The 17255-nt window shown below is 37.6% G+C and overlaps 1 pseudogene across 1 annotated transcript; it reads left to right on the forward strand.

Moving 5' to 3' along the window:
- Positions 1–8541: 8541 nt before the first annotated feature.
- LOC101175714 lies at positions 8542–11022 on the forward strand (annotated as a pseudogene). Its single transcript, XR_001114060.2, has one exon. The product of XR_001114060.2 is annotated as a shieldin complex subunit 2 pseudogene (transcript).
- The last annotated feature ends 6233 nt before the right edge of the window (positions 11023–17255 follow it).

The following is a 17255-nucleotide window of genomic DNA, read 5'->3' on the forward strand; positions in this document are numbered from 1 at the left end:
GCCATTTTTGACGATGGAATTTAATTTGACTTTGCCATCTTCAGACAATTTATGACATCACTGCTTTCATGATCTGAAATAAGAACCTTTGTTCATTTGTTTGCTTGTTAACTATTTTCCTCCACCAATTCAACCAAGAGTAAAATTTTTGGAAAGGCAAACCTATTTATAGTCTTTTTCATGATGATACTTTTAGTGCTTATTGTAGGTGTTCAATAAATATTTAATTTTTCCAGTTTATTCAACCAACATTTATTGGGTGCCTACTGTATAAAAGATACTCTTGGCCAGGTGTGGTGGTTCATGCCTGTAATCCCAGCACCTTGGGAGGCCAAGGCAGGTGGATCACCTGAGGTCAGGAGTTTGAGACCATCCTGGCCAACATGGCAAAACCCCATCTCTACTAAAATACAAAAATTAGCCAGACGTGGTGGAGCAGGCCTGTAGTTCCAGCAACTTGGGAAGCTGAGGCAGAAGAATCATTTGAAAAGATACTCTTTTTTGGGGGGAGGAGGGGGAAGGACTCTCTCTCTGTCGCCCAGGCTGGAGTGCAGTGGCACCACCTTGGCTCACTGCAACCTCTGCCTCCTGGGTTCAAGTGATTCTCCTGCCTCAGCCTCCTGAGTAGCTGGGACTACAGACATGCACCACCACGCCAGGCTAATTTTTGTATTTTTAATGGAGACGGGGTTTCGTTATGTTGGCCAGGCTGGTCTCGAACTCCTGACCTCAGCTGATCCACCCTCCTCGGCCTCCCAAAGTGCAGGGATTACAGGTGTGAGCCACTGTGCCTGGCCTAAAAGATACGCTTATAGTCATGAAGAAAATTAAGATTCCTGACCTCATGGAGCTTGTGAATGAGTAAATAAATGGATAAATACATGAATCTACCTAGAAAGCCTAGGTAGTAGTGACAAAGAAGAAAACAATAGGCTTCCAGAAATAATAACGTAAGCATAATGAAAGGAGGTCAATAAAAGTAATGAATCACCATACTTATGACTAGAGTTTACCAGAATGTTACTTTTACAATGACTGTGGGGCAGCTAAACGAACTGAATGTCTGAGGCAGTGTTCATCTTGTTGGTGGAAATAGTTATACCCATTGATAGTAATTGAAAATGTTATAGTATTGCAATTAAGCCTTAACATATTATTCATTTAAGCTTACACTCACAGATAATACTTCTACGAAGGGCCCATCTGATTATCTTGAGTCGTGTGAAGTCGAATGGATAACTAACATATTCATATTATAAATATGAGGACACTGAGGCTAAAATAGATAAAATAACTTGTCCAAGATCACACAACTACAAAAATACAAAACATAGCCTGTATGTATGTCATATGTATTTTCCTTACTTTTTTTGTGACCTGAAATCATTTTGCAGTATTTACTTAGTGAAGACTGTAGGTGAAAAAGGGAGATTGGTAAAGGGAAAAACAGAAGATGTGCATTTGTATAAACCAGTGAGTATAAAATTAGGAAGGGTAGTATAAATTTTAAATTTGTTTAGAAGTAGATAGACTATGAACACATCATCTAAATATGTATGTCTAAAAGGACTTTGTCTTAGGGAAATATATTTTTTTCTTTGTAAATGTCATTTTTAACTTATTTATGAATAAAACTTTTAATTTCCTTAACATCATACAGTAATAGAATGTGAAAGAACTTTAGTGATATTAGTCTTTTATTTGTTATTCTTCTCCTTTTCAAGTAATTAATTGCCATAACAAAAAGTATATATATGAGAGGTTGATAAAACTAAAGTACAGAGAAAGCAATCAGAACTATGGAAGGAGAAAAATATATTTTAAATGAAAATCATCCATGTCATTAGAATTGAATATCCCAGGGCACCTTGGGAATCAGAATAATTTACATAGTTTCCCTTATTTAAAAAAATTGAAGCAAATCAACCACTTCTTTAGCAGACATGACTTTTTCCTGGCAGTAGATTTTATAAGTATCTTATATAGAAAAGAAAATTACTTAGTTAATATTCTAACACCATATATTCTTTTTTTTTTTTTTTGAACAAGAGTTTAGGTACGTGCAGGGATAATATGTTTCATTCACTCATCCAGTGATTCGGATGACTTCTATTGATTTTGCACATGTTCCAGGAATGTAGAAACAGACCATGTCTCTGTCTTTGTGGAATACTGAAAGGATGAAAAGGATTTTTAAATTAGTAGTCTTATGCTAAAATACAGAAATACGTAAGTGTTTTGTTCTGGAACTATGGAAGTGACAGCATTCAGTTTTGTTCATGTGAGAATCCTGAGGAAGATTAGTGATTATTTTGAGTTGATTCTGGAATTGAGAATTTCACAAATTGATAAAGAATGTGATGGACATTTTAAGAAGAGTGAAGAGAAGGAAACATCAAATTGCATGAGAACTTTGGAGAAATATAAGTAATTCCATCTAAGAAAGTAGGGAGGGGTGACATTGGAAAGGCAGTTAAGGTTTTCTATGCCAGACTAAGGAGTTAGCTTTTAGGCTTTTGGAATGAGGGCCATTAAAGGATGGTAAGGGCTGAGGATTAAGATTCTATTTGTATTTTAGATGATAAGTCAGCTGTATATATTTTTAAGGTATTTTCTATATTTATAAAGAATAAACCTAAATCATTTACTCAATAAGTGTTAAACATCTGTATGTGCCAGGCACTGCACTGGATATTAGTAGAAAGAGCTCAATAAAGTAAACATGATCTGTGTACTCATGGAGCTTATAGACTACTCTGAAGACAGGTATTAAAAATGGTCATAAGTAACTATGTAAACAGTTACAAGTATGTAAACTACTATGAGGGAGAAATAGAAGGACCTATAGGAATGTAAAACAAGAGGGAACCTCACCTTGACTAGCGAATCTAATCTTGACAAAATAGGCTTCCCTGAGAAATTGATGTTTAAGTGGACATGTTGGTTAGATTTAGCTAGGTGATGAGAAGGATTCGCAAGACTAGAGGAGGCAGAGAGCATGGCTTTTTAAAGATTCCTAGAGAAGCCCAGCATGGCTGGAGACGAGAGACAGGGAAGAGTGGTGCAAGATGAGGTCGGAAAAGCAGGAGGGATTGAATCAAGGAGGCTTTACAGACCCCATTAAATAATTTATTCTTCATTTTAAAGGCATGGATGTTGGATATATTTATGGTATAAATTGCAGTGATAGTTGCATGGGTAAATATTTATCTCTACACTTATCAAGTTTACATTAAATACACAAAGCTTTTTGTATGTCAGTTTTACCTCAATAGAGTGGTTTATAAAAATTAAAAATAAATAATTTGATGGCCTCAGGAACTTGGTGAAGTCCTACCTTACACAAGATTCAGCTTCGCAATAGGCCCTGATTTGTATTTGGTTCTCTATTTTCAGCAGGAAATTCTAATGTTGAATGGACTAAAAGGCCTAAGGCATGCCAACAAGCAATGGTTTTGGGTAAATGTTGAGCCATTCTTGGGCTTCTATAGTCTGGATAATATCTTTTCTGTCAATGGAAGATTAATTTCCTCACTGAACCTGTCAGCCAATCCTTTATTTATTTAAAGGTTCAAGAGAAACATATACTTTGTGAGTGAGATATAAAATAACTCATCTGGCTTTGCCTCTTACATTTATAACAATGGAGAATGCAAGGAAAAAGCTGAATAATGTGTTGTTTTAGGGATAAGGGAAACAAACACTATGGAATCAGAAATAAGGCAGAGTTTTCACATTGGCTGAGTGATCCACTCTTAAACAATTAAGCCCCATCTTTTTCTCACCTTACCCCTATCCAGCTTCAGGGAGAGATGCTGGGGTGCTGTTGAATCACCCTACAAAAACCTGCTATTTGGATAATAATAGTGAGGAATGGAGGTTACAAAGGCCTCATGATGCAGGGTGATACTATGTTAAAATGGAAAACACCTTAACTGGTCATTTCATGTTTTGCCAGTAACTATCCTGCAGAAGGTGGCAAAATATGTTATCGTTGACTTAAAGTGGAGCCTTTTCCCTTAATGGTACAGCATAGGTCAGCACAGTGACTACTAATATTTTCCTGCATATCATATTATGCTCTGAAAGTTGTCTCATTAAATTTATATAAAATAAGGAATGAGGTTGCAGTTAGAAAACCAGTGTTGTGACTATGAAATTACAATATTTCAGTTTTATAACTTTGGCCTCATAATCACTGCAAGCATTTTTCCCCGGAGATTAGATTTTTCATCAGCCATATTCTACAGGGAACAGCAAACTCGAGACCTTTTCACGCCAGTATGTAAACATCAGCAAGAACTGGTACATAGAACAACCTGCAGGTCATTTCTTCATGCAGAAGCTGCAGAGTCCCTTCAAAGCAAACATCCCTTCCACATATGGCCACCAGTGCAGGATTTCAAAACTGTCTTCTAACTCTCTCCCTGCTTCCTGTCTGCCTTATGCCCTCAACCACAATCATCTACTTTGCATACAAATCTGCCACTACTTGCCAGATTACAATCAGGTTTTCTTACCTATAAAATTAGAGATAATATCTATACCTATTTTATAAGTATTGTCAGTGACTGTATTAGTCTGTTCTAATTTATAAAGGAAAATATCTAATTGACTCACAGTTCCACATGCCTGGGGAGGCCTCACAATCATGGCAGAAGGCAAATGAGGAGCAAAGTCACATTTTCCATGGTGGCAGACAAGAAGACTTGTGCAAGGGAGCTCCCATTTATAAAACCATGAAATCTGGTGAGACTTATTCACTACCAAGAGAACAGTATGGGGGAAACCTCCCCCATGATTCTATTAACTCCACCTGGTCCCACCCTTGACACACGGGGATTACTACAATTCAGGGTGAGATTTGGGTGGGGACACAACCAAACAATATCAATCACACTACTGTCATTATCTGGTACCCAGAGTGAAGCATTTTGTAATAATATTATTAAATATTACAAAAGTAGTTTCATTAATAACCATAAAATATGGTGAATAGTAATAATACACAGAAAAAAAACAGTGATCATTTTATTTTATTGAATTTTGTATATATATAATTATGCCAGCAAATTAAACATGAATAATTATAATAAAGCAATAAATTAATATTTTTAAATTACATTGATTTTTTGATAAAGGGGAGACTATGTATACCCATGTATTAGTCTGTCACAAAAGTGAACAATTAAGTAACAATTAAATAGAATAAGGCATTTTAATTCCAAGGATATTATTAAAATGTAGTAAACTATTTTCTGTACCACGCACAATAGCCCATCATGCATTTCTCACTATTTCATTGTTTTAAATTTTAAACTAATAAAAACTTCAACTGACCATACACAATGACAGAATAAAAGCCACTCAAAACTCACAGTATCAGCAATTATAGGATTTAAGCCAACAAATGATTTGTTTCAGGAACTACTATTTTATCATTGACATTTTAAAGAGTTACCAATATTGGTTACATGGGGATAACAATAGTTTTACAATTGTTTTTAAATTGCTGACAGAAAAATGCAACTTCTTATTGCCTATGTAAAAGGGCAGACTGACACCACTGGCTGGCCTGTGGTATGTTGCCACTTGGATGCTGAGGAGGTTAAACTGGATTAACATCTAAAGTAGTTAGAAGAGGGCCTGGCATACAGTAAATGCTCCATAAACTTTGTTATTACTATTAAATAATTATGATGCCTCAAAATACTGTCTATGCTAAATATACTTTGAACACAAGGCCTAATCTTATTGGTATATTTAAGACCATCTATTGTCTGGTCACGTTCTAACTCCTAGTTATTTATTTCACTTAAATGAGTGAAGAAAATCCTCCAGTAACACTGAAATTTTTATTCTTAATCAAATGTATCATTCATTCACTGCCAGGTCTTCTCTTATTTTCTTGCTGGCCAGCCCTGGTTCCCCTTTTATTTCCTGAGGACCATTTCATTCTTCATTCCTCTGATTCCCGCTCACTTTTGTCAACTTTACTGCTCAGATAGAAGATTCATCATCCATCTGTCCATCCATCCATCCATCCATCCATCTATCCATCAGTCCATTAGTTTTCTCATCTACTATCAGAATGTTTGCAATGCTCATAGCAATATTCTGGAAGAAAAGCGTGAACAAAAACGTGATTACTATCTCAATCAGCGAGAGTCTGCTGGGGAATATAGAGAAGTGGCAATTACAATTCGCTAATTTTAGTGCTATCTTTAGATACAAGAATGGAGTGCAATGGGAAGAATACTTGGGAGGGTAATTTAAAGTTTGGGAGTTCACAGAAGGCTTCTTAAAGGGTATCAGAGGTATCTAACCTGAAATCCGAAATCTGCCCCAGCAGAAAGAGGTTAATAAATGGGGAGAGTGGGGAGAGTGTCCCAGAATTATCAGGAGCATGAATTATAGCTTGGGGGAAAAATATACAGAGGGAACTAAAAAGAGTCTTGTGTTTTTGTAGGACAGAGAAGAAACTTGAGAATGGTGAACAAACTCTGGAGTGGTAATCTGAGGCCATATACAAAGCTCTGTCAATCCTATGTTCAGGAGTTTGGGTATAGGCTGTGAGCACCAAGAAGCCACTGAAGGTCTGAAGGTTTTTTTTTTTTTTTTTTTTTTTTTTTTTTTGAGATGGAGTCTCACTCTGTCACCCAGGCTGGAATGCAGTGGCATGATCTCTGCTCACTGCAACCTCCGCCTCCTGGGTTCAAGCGATTCTCCTGCCTCAGCCTCCTGAGTAGCTGGGATTATAGGTGCCTGCCACCATGCCCGGCTAATTTTTGTGTTTTTAATAGAGATGGGGTTTCACCATATTGGTCAGGCTGGTCTTGAACTCCTGACCTCATGATCCACCTGGCCTGGCCTCCCAAAGTGCTGGGATTATAGGGGACTGCACCCGGCCCCACTGAAGGGTTTTAAGTGGAGAAGTTATTTGATTTACAGTTTTAAATATGACTCTGTTAGTAGAATATCGATTAAAGAAGGAAAATACTCATGAAGAAAGATACTTTGGTTGTGTAAGGATCTTATCATGAGATGATGGATGGTGACTCCTTTAAAATGGGACAGTGGAAATGGACTTTAAGGATTTAGAAGTACAATGTACAGTAACTAGTGATTGGATATTGGTAGCTAAGGACAGGAAGGGATCAAGGATGGTTTCTGGACTGACTTCCCAGATGGACAGTAACACCAATTACTGAGAGGGAGGAGATCTGAAGAGATGATGCTGGTCACCAGGATTGGTCGTATTGCTGGTAGCAGGTTTTGAAGAAGGATGATGAGCTCCATTTTGCTTTTGTTCAGTGTGAGAGGTCTATGGAACATGAAGTTGGAAGTGCCAAGGGAACATCATTTGGAATTCATTCATTAAGAGACTAGAGTGAGAATAAGCTGTCAAAAACCGTGTAAAGGGTGTGAGGAGAATCTGGCTGAGTACAGAGCTCTGAGTCATGCCAGAGTTACAGGAATGGCAAGTGAGGAGAAGCCAGCAAAATAAACTGGTTAGTGGACAAAGAGGTGCAAGGAAATCTTGAGAAAAATGATGTTGGGACAACTATTTTTGACATTTAGCATTCATTAGAATTCTGTATACATTTATTCATTTTCTTGACTAGAATTCCATCTTTTGAGGACAGGAAGCATGCTTTTTGTATGCCTAGTATATATTTTAGTACCCAACACACCTTAGGTTCTCAGCACATGTAAACAGATGGAAAAAGATACCTATAGTGCCCCAAAATAGAGGTAAGTTTTCAGTCTGTTATTTTTCTGAAACAGCTAAACATGTAAATGATCAGGACTGGTGAATTTAGATAGAGCTAGTGTTGTCTGCTGGAGAGAGTATGCGAGTGTGTTATTCCTCATTGTGACAGTTTACACTAATCTGAATGATCTAAACGTGAGTAACCCTGGCTTTTGGTTAAAAGCCCTAAAATAGATGGCAAGTTGCAATTGTGCAGAAGAAAAGCAGTCCGTGAAAGAAATAGTGTCAGTCATAATAAGCCAGTGTAGATTCCAAGAAGTTCTGATCACATTAAAGAAAACATGTCAAATGCATCAGAAACCATGGACCACAGGGAAAAAGTTGTAATAAGAATCTTGCAAGAAAGAGCCTGTCCAATCAGTGAAGGCAGGAGGTATGTGCCAGGATAGAATGATTTATGTGGAAATTTTGAAAACCTAATACACACCCTATTTAAATTAGTGGATCATGGAATATGTGGTTACTAGGTCCAAAGTCAAAAGGCTTGATTTCCTATTCTCAATAGACTATCAAGTAGGTAGTGAGGAAATGAGACTATTCCTGCCGGAAAAAGGAGTGGATAGGACAGACTTTCTCATAAAAGTGAAATGTGGAGGGAGGGGCGGGGAGGGGAGGGGCGGGGAGGGGAGGGGAGGGGCGGGGAGGAGCGGGCCCACGGGCAGCCGGATCTGCCCGGAGGCCCACCCGCCGCCGGCGGGGTTCTCAGTGAATAATATACTCTGACCTGAATCCTGAATTTTCCTTGATGGTCAAAAGATTAAGAAATCATGAGTGGAGGATCTCAAGTCCACATTTTTTGGGGTGCTCCAGTTGCTCCACTGAAAATGACAGTATCACAAGACACAGCTTCTTTAATGTCCGTTGCTGACCCTTGGAAAAAAAAATTCAGCTTTTATACAGTCAACATTCTTTATATCTGAAGGATGAAAAACAGCACAAAAATCTTGAAAACTATGAAGTCCCAGAATCTATTGGTCCTCCAGATCTTAGTGGTCATTTCTTAGCAAACTGTATGAATAGACATGTTCATGTGAAAGATGACTTTGTACATTCTGTTTCTGAAACACAGAATATAGAATCCCAGAAGATTCACTCCTCTAGACTGAGTAATATAACTAGCTCTAATATGCAAATATGTGGATTTAAAAGCACAGTTCCGCATTTAACCAAAGAAGAAAAGTATCAAAAGCTTCTCAGTGAAAATAAAATTATAGATGAACAGCCTAAACATCAGTCAGATATATGTGGTCAGAACTTTAACGCAAGTTTGTTTCAGCTAGGCCATAAATGTGCAGCTATGTTGGATTTGGTTTGTAGTGCTGAACAAATTAATATAGGGCCTGAAGTGGTACAAACAGAGTGTGTGCCAGCGGAATATCATGAAATACAAAACCAGTGTTTGGGATTATTTTCCTCGAACGCAGTAGATAAGTCAAGGTCTGAAGCAGCAGTTAGGAAGGTCTCAGACCTTAAAATATCAACTGATACAGAATTTCTCAGTATAATTACCTCCAGCCAGGTTGCTTTTTTAGCTCAAAAGAAAGATAAAGGGCGGAGTCCTATAAATAAAGGGAATGTAAACATGGAGGCTGAACCAAAGGCAAGTTATGGGGAGATAAGAATACCTGAAGAGAATTCGATTCAGCTTGATGGTTTTACAGAAGCATATGAAAGTGGACAAAACCAAGCATATTCCCTTGAACTTTTTAGTCCTGTTTGTCCTAAAACAGAAAATAGCCGCATTCACATAAACTCTGATAAAGGTCTTGAAGAACATACAGGATCTCAAGAACTTTTCAGTTCTGAAGATGAACTGCCACCAAATGAGATACGTATTGAGTTGTGTAGCTCAGGAATATGTGTTCCCAACTAAATACCTTCCACAAAAGTGCTATTAAAAGAAGCTGCACCTCTGAAGATAAAGTGGGCCAGTCTGAAGCTCTATCTAGAGTCCTTCAAGTAGCTAAGAAAATGAAGTTGATTTCTAATGGAGGAGATTCTGCTGTAGAAATGGATCGGAGGAATGTGTCTGAATTTAAGGGTATTAAAAAAACATCATTAATAAAAAACTGTGATTTTAAAAGCCAGAAGTATAATTGTTTAGTCATGGTGCTATCTCCATGCCATGCGAAGGAAATAAACATAAAATTTGGACCAAATTCTGGCTCTAAAGTGCCTTTAGCAACAGTTACAGTAATTGATCAATCAGAAACTAAGAAGAAGGTTTTCTGTGGAGGACTGCAGCATTTTGGGCATTTACAGTGCTTCTTGGAGATATAATTTTACTCACAGATGTTGTTATTCATGAGGACCAATGGGTTGGTGAGACAGTACTACAATCAACATTTAGCAGTCAGTTATTAAATCTTGGGAGTTATTCATCTATTCAGCCTGAAGAATATTCCAGTGTAGTTAGTGACGTTGTACTTCAAGACTTACTGGCATATGTGTCCTCAAAACATTCCTACCTCAGAAATCTTCCTCCGAGGCAGCCTCAGAGGGTGAACAGTATAGACTTTGTAGAATTGGAGCACCTTCAACCTGATGTATTAGTCCACGCAGTACTAAGAGTTGTTGATTTCACTATACTGACAGAGGCAGTATACAGTTATAGAAGACAGAAGCAGAAAAAAGTTAACAGTGGAAGAGGCCCAAGATCAACATTATGTGCTTGTATTATGGGGTCCTGGAGCAGCCTGGTACCCTCAACTTCAAAGGAAAAAAGACGCAGAAGACATGTGGCATCACTTCCACCAAATTCCGTTCATCAGAAGTGAGTTTAGCTGCGCGTTGGAGAGTGGATTAGAATGAAGCTAGTGCAGAGAAGAGGCCAGTGTTAATGACTGTCGTTGATGGAAGACATGATGTTTGCATCCGTGTAGAATCAAAGCTGATAGAGAAGATTCTTCTCAACATTTCTGCTGACTGCCTCAACAGAGTGATAGTTCCTTCCTCAGAGATCACCTATGGGATGGTCGTGGCAGACCTGTTCCACTCCTTGTTGGCAGTCAGTGCAGAACCTTGTGTACTGAAGATTCAGAGCCTTTTTGTGTTAGATGAAAACAGCTATCCATTACAAGATTTCTCCCTCCTGGATTTTTGTCCTGACATTGTAAAGCATGGAGCCAATGCCCATCTCTGAGACCAGAGGAAGAAATTGCAGGCATTTCAAGGAAGAAGTACTGAAATGATTTGTCTTTTGAAATAAATGAATGACAGGGCTTTTGCTTTGGATTTTTTATGAAATATATTTTACAAAGAGAATTGCACTAGATATATAAATTAAAACTTTTTTCTAAGAAAATCCTATGAGGTTTAAAAAGATTGTTTTTGTCTTTTGGTTTCTTCCTTTCTTCTGGAGAAATGATCTACCAGTCAAGGCAATATGTAGCAGATCCCTGAGAATTAAAGGTTTGCCCATTTGGTCACTGTATTTAGTCCCTACTACGTTCCAGGCATTGTACTAAGAATGGGGAACCACAGGGAAAACATTCCCTCAGAAACTACTGCAGTGCTTTTGCTTATCCCTACCTAAAAAACCATCAATGTGAAATCATTTCCTTGATTATAACTATAATGATAATGGATTAGTTTATATAAACCTATGTTTAGACAAGTTCAAGACAAGCGTGTCTTTCTATAAAATATTGAAAATGAAGGAAATGAGATCCTGTTTCAATTTATTAAAGCAGGGAAGAGCATTCTGTGGTTAGTTCGTGTCTAGGATTTGAGTGCCTTACTGAGTGTATTTACCAGCAAACGTAGCAATCTGTTCTCTCATTGTGATTGTGGAAGAAGCTCATGTAAAATGGTAGTCATTAATGAGGAAGTATGGCGTGGTACTTATTCTGTAAGTTCAGAGTATGCCGAGTGTTAATAGATTATCATATCGCCTGAAAATAAATTTATGATGACATGAAAAAAAAAGTGAAATGTGCTCAGAGATAAGTAGGTTTGATACCTAATTTATAGGCAGTTGTATGTAATTGAAAGAGGACACGTTTTGGTTTTGGAGTCCTCATAACCTCAGTTCAAATCCTAGTGTAGCTACATACAAGTCATATGGCCTTGAGTCAGTTATTTAAACTCTTGGAATCTGGGTTTTCTTATTTGTAAAATTGGCATAATTTTTTCTGACTTACCATGTTTTCCTGAGGATTAGTGATGAAATGCATATGAAATATCTAGAGTAGTACCAGGGTATTAGGTGTTCAGAAAAACCTGATTTTTCTTAATTGTGACTATAACTTTCCAAAAGGCATCCAGTAGTATCAGACTCATGTGAGGGCAGCTAACTCTGGTTTGAGATTATTCTTGTTATTATGTAGTTTTAAAAGGTGTATGTTTCCAAATTATTTTTTAAGTCATTCAACTTTGTAATTTGTTTCTATTATGTAGATGAGGGTTAAAGCAATTGTTATTGCCAAAATATAGGATTACAGGAATTACAAAGTCCTGTAATCATATATTAAAATTAAAACACACAGACATACACACAATTACAAGAAAATAACCTTAAAAATATTTATTTCTGATCAAAATAAATGTTAACTTGTGATAAGCTGTTAGCACAAGTGCTAATAACTTGTGCATCATTCCTTCTGCAAAACCTGCTTCCAGCAATACGACCAGTCATAATGACCAGTGTCATCTCTTCTGGTCTCAACCCACTTAGTAACTGGTGTTACTGTCTATCTTGGGGGCCAATCCAGAAACTGTCCTTGACCCCTGCCTGTCCTTAGCTACCAATATCCAATCACTAGGTACTGCTAACTGTACTCCTAAATCCTTAGAATCCATTCCCATTACCCCATTTTAGAGGAGTCGCCATCATCTCATGATAAGATTCCTACAACCAAAGTAGTCTTCCTTTGCTGAATATTTTCCCTCTGTAATATCTAATTTATTCTACTAACAGAGTAATATTTAAAACTATAAATCAAATCACTCCTCCACTTAAAACCCTTCAGTGGCTTCTCACTGCCCTCAGCCTATATCTAAATTCCAGTCCTATCTAAGCAAAAGCTTTTCCTGCAAATGTATCCAAAGTGAAAAGTTAAGATTTTATATTATTTCAGCAACATAATGGAGGGTCAGGAATTATAAGGAAAGTCGCAGGAAATCAAAACTTGCCCCCATTTTTTTTTTTCACCTTACCTACAGAAAGTGAGAGAACTCAGGAATCTCCAAAATAGTAAACTAAGCTTTAACAGCAAGAGAATCCAGGGGCCTTAGTGATAGTAAACTACACATCATTATTGCCTACACTGTGATATAATTAAGGTACTTTTTAATGATTTAAAATTATTAGAAAATAAAGGATAGAAATAACTGTATGATTAATCTTTCCTATAACTATTAAAGTAGAATGAGAATACATAGCAAGAAGGTCATGCATTTTTATTATGAGTGATAAAGTGAATTGAACAGGCTTTCCACAAACATTATTTGAATTTGATTTTGATAAGACTTCAGAATCACCACCAACCGTTTAAGATGTGATAGTATAAGTTGCTAAACTAACATAATTTTCTTGTTTTTGGAAAATGAGATTTTAAAATATTCAGATTGCTTTATCAAAGTGTGATGTTATTTATATCTGGCCACAAATAAAAGGAAACATGTATCTTGACTAGAGTTTTTAAGCTTGATTTGCAATGCTGAGTATGGATGCCACATCTCAAGTGAACACAGTATGTCTATTATAAAGGATCTAAAGATAGTCATGGAATTTTGAAGACAGAATGGAGATTAGAGGCTAGAAACAAAAAGAAATGATAGTCAAAATGGAAGAGGAATATAAATCATAATATTCGTGGAGAGTTGTGGTTGATTAGGATCAGAAGTAAGATTGCTAATATCTAACAACTGGTATAGCACCAAACTGGGTGCCAGTCTTACTATGGGAGCTAAGTCTTGGAAAGTCAGTATATTTTCTAGAAGAGTCTGGGAATCTATTTCCCAGTGAAGGGCTGAGATGACTGGGATGGCTAAAGGTATAGGAATATTATAACAAGTACTGTGTACTGGCTAACTGTCAACTTTGGATATTCCTTACTCAATTTTCATTTGAAGCAAGCCAGAGTGTTGAGGACTCAGCCTCACGTAGGTAGGGAGTTTCACATGAAATCTTTACATACACCTAAAATCTAGGAGAATGTGATTTCTTTCCTCATTAGAATCCAAAAATCTCCAGTTACCAGCCTTGGGTTCTGGCCTGGTAGTAAGCCATACCCCTCATTCCCAGGAGAAATCACAGCATCCAGCAAAACCTCATGTATGTGGAACTCCAAATCATTCATGCAGTGTGAAAACTTCAAGCCTGAAAACTAATCTAAAACTGGCCTAAAAATAGAAATTCCTGTAGAGACTTTTCACAGACAAATGTATAAGCACTTCTTAAGAATGTCTCCAGAAACCGGGAAAAAATGTGATTCCTGTGAGAGAAACCTCCACTTAATGAGATGTAATAGATAAAATAACTGTGCACCGAAGAAAACCCACAACCAGAGACACGCAAGTCCAAAATCCAGTGGGTCAAAAATCTTAAAGCTCTAAAATCTTAAAGTCCACAATCTTAAAGGTCTGAAATGATCTCCTTTGACTCCTTGTCTCACATCCAGCTCACACTGATGCAAAAAGTGTGCTCCCACAGCTTTGGGCAGCTATACCCCTGTGGCTTTTCAGGTACAGTCTCCCTCCCAGCTGCTTTCATGGGCTGGTGTTGAATGTCTGTGGCTTTTCCAGGCACATGGTGCAAGCGGTCAGTGGTTCTACCCTTTTGGGGTCTGGAGGATGGTGGTCCTCTTCTCACAGCTCCACTAGGCAGTGCCCCAGAGGGGGACTCTATATGGGAGCTCTGACCCCACATTTCCCTTCCACACTGCACTAGCAGAGGTTCTTCATGAGGGCTCTACCCCTACACTAGACTTCTGCCTAGAGGATGTTTCCATACAGCCTCTAAATTCTAGGCAGAGATTCCCAAACCTCAATTCTTGTCTTCTGTATACCTACCTGCAGGCCCAACACCATGTGGAAACTGCCAAGGCTTGGGGCTTGCACCCTCTGAAGCAATGGACTGAACTGTACCTTGACCCCTTTTACCCATGGCTGAGATGCAGGGCACCATGTCCCAAGGCTGCATAGAGTAGGGGGGCCCTGGGCCTGGTAGACAAAACCATTTTTCCCTTCTAGGCCTTCAGATCTGTAATGGATGGGGCTTCCATGAAGGTCTCTGACATGCCCTGGAGACATTTTCCCCATTGTCTTGGTGATTAACATTTGGCTCCTCATTACTTATGCAAATTTCTGCAGCTGGCTTGAATTTCTCCCCAGAAGATGAGTTTTTATTTTCTGTCTCATTGTCAGGCTGCAAATTTTCCAAATTTTTATGCTCTGCTTCCTCTTGAAGACTTTGCCACTTAGAAATTTCTTCCTCCAGATACGCTAAATTATCTCTCTCAGATTCAAAATTCCACAAATCTCTAGGGCAGGGACAAAATGGTGCCAGTCTCTTTGCATAGCGAGAGTGACCTTTATTCCAGGCCCCAACAAGTTCTTTATTGCCATCTGAGAAAACCTCAGCATGGAATTCATTGTCCATATCACTATCAGCATTTCAGTCAAAACCATTCAACGGGTCTCTAGGAAGTTCCAGACTTTTCCATATCTTCCTGTCTTCTGAGCCCTCTAAGTCTCTAGGAAGTTGCAAACTTTCCTACATTTGCCCGTCTTCTTCTGAGCCCTCCAAACTGTTACAAGCTCTGCTTGTTACCCATTTCCAAAGTCACTTTCACACTTTTGGCTATCTTTACAGCAGTGCCCCACTCTCTGCAGTACTGATTTCCTGTATTAGTCCATTTTCATGCTGCTATGAAGAAGTACCTGAGACTAGGTAATTTATAAAGAAAAGAGGTTTAATTGACTCACAGTTTCACATGGCTAGGGAGGCCTCAGAAAATTTACGATTATGGTGGAAGGCAAAATAGGCATGTCTTACATGATGGCAGGTGAGAGAATTGAGAGCAAGAGAAGGGGGAAGCCCCTTGTAAAACCATTAGATCTTGTAAGAACTCACTCACTTATCATGAGAACAGTATGGGGGAAACAGCGCCCATGATTTGATTATCTCCAACTGGTCCTGCTTTGACATGTGGGGATTATTACAATTCAAGATAAGATTTGGGTGGGGGACACAGAGCCAAACCATATCACAGACATTGTTGAAAGGACATGATCTCTTTCTAGTTTCTCACCTTATTCAGTCAGATATATAGCAGGACAATGAAACTTTCCAGTAGAATCAGCAGGATTTCTGAAACTTCTTTATATCACTTAAGAAGTTGCTAACTCATTTGTAGGTATTGCGTGTGGTGTGAAGTAGGAATTTTTCCTCTTTTTCTTTTCCAATCCTAGACAGATAATTCAGCATTCTAGCACTATTTATTAAATATGTCATTATTTCCTCATTGAATTGAAATGTCAGTAATTGGTCTTTGCGAAGTTCACGTATATATTCCAGTCTGCCCTTAGATTGTCTTCTTTTCTACTGATGTATTTGCACTTTCTGTACCAATTGATTAAAATAGCTTTAGGATAAGTTATCTTATCTAGCATAAGCTCCCTCACAACTTTTTTCGTTCATACTTCTATTGGCCAGTCTCATACCTGAAGTATTTTAAATGGGTTTACAATTATTTCACTTACCTCCAGAAAAAAAGAAAAAAAAGGAACAAAAACTCTTATTGACTGGTAACATGCAAATTTGATGTAGAATTATTATTTTTTAAAATTTATCTATTTCTATTTATTCTTAATTTATTAATTTATTATTTACACATATTATTTCACTTATCTTTATTGTATTATATTGAATGTTGTTTTTATTCCTGTGTATCTACCACTTATATAATAAAATTAATCATTTAAGCATAATTTAAATACATATGGAGATGTATTTTCAATTGGGAAGTGAAGGTAAAAGTCAGATTTACCAAGATTTAAACCCTGACTCTTCCATGCCCTAGACGTACAGTAGTATTTTGTAAGTTGATTCACCTCACTGTCTTAATGCAGCAGTCAATTCTTTAGAAAACTTCTTTGTTAAGTTCCTTGATTTTATAAAGTCATATCATTGCATTCTTAGAATAGTAGCATAATTGGGACCATGTAAAGTTTCTCTTAGTTGACTAAAATGATATTTTTTGAAGGAAATTTCTTTAACAATTTTTGAGATAACCTAAAATCTATGTTGAATTTCATCCAGGTCCTCAGAGAATTAAGTAACTGGATTGTGTTGATTTTGCTTTGGGGGAACACTATTAATGGAATTGGACTTTGGCCTTTGGCTTTTTGTTTACATTGTAGGAACGCTATAATAAATGATGTGAGGACCTCACTGATGTATCTACTGTAGTGATATTGGCGAGTGCCTTGTTTACATTTTCCTCTCTGGTGTCAATACCAGCAATACCGCGGGCCC

Source organism: Nomascus leucogenys, chromosome 20, assembly GCF_006542625.1.
Source record: "Nomascus leucogenys isolate Asia chromosome 20, Asia_NLE_v1, whole genome shotgun sequence".
Classification (NCBI taxonomy): domain Eukaryota; kingdom Metazoa; phylum Chordata; class Mammalia; order Primates; family Hylobatidae; genus Nomascus; species Nomascus leucogenys.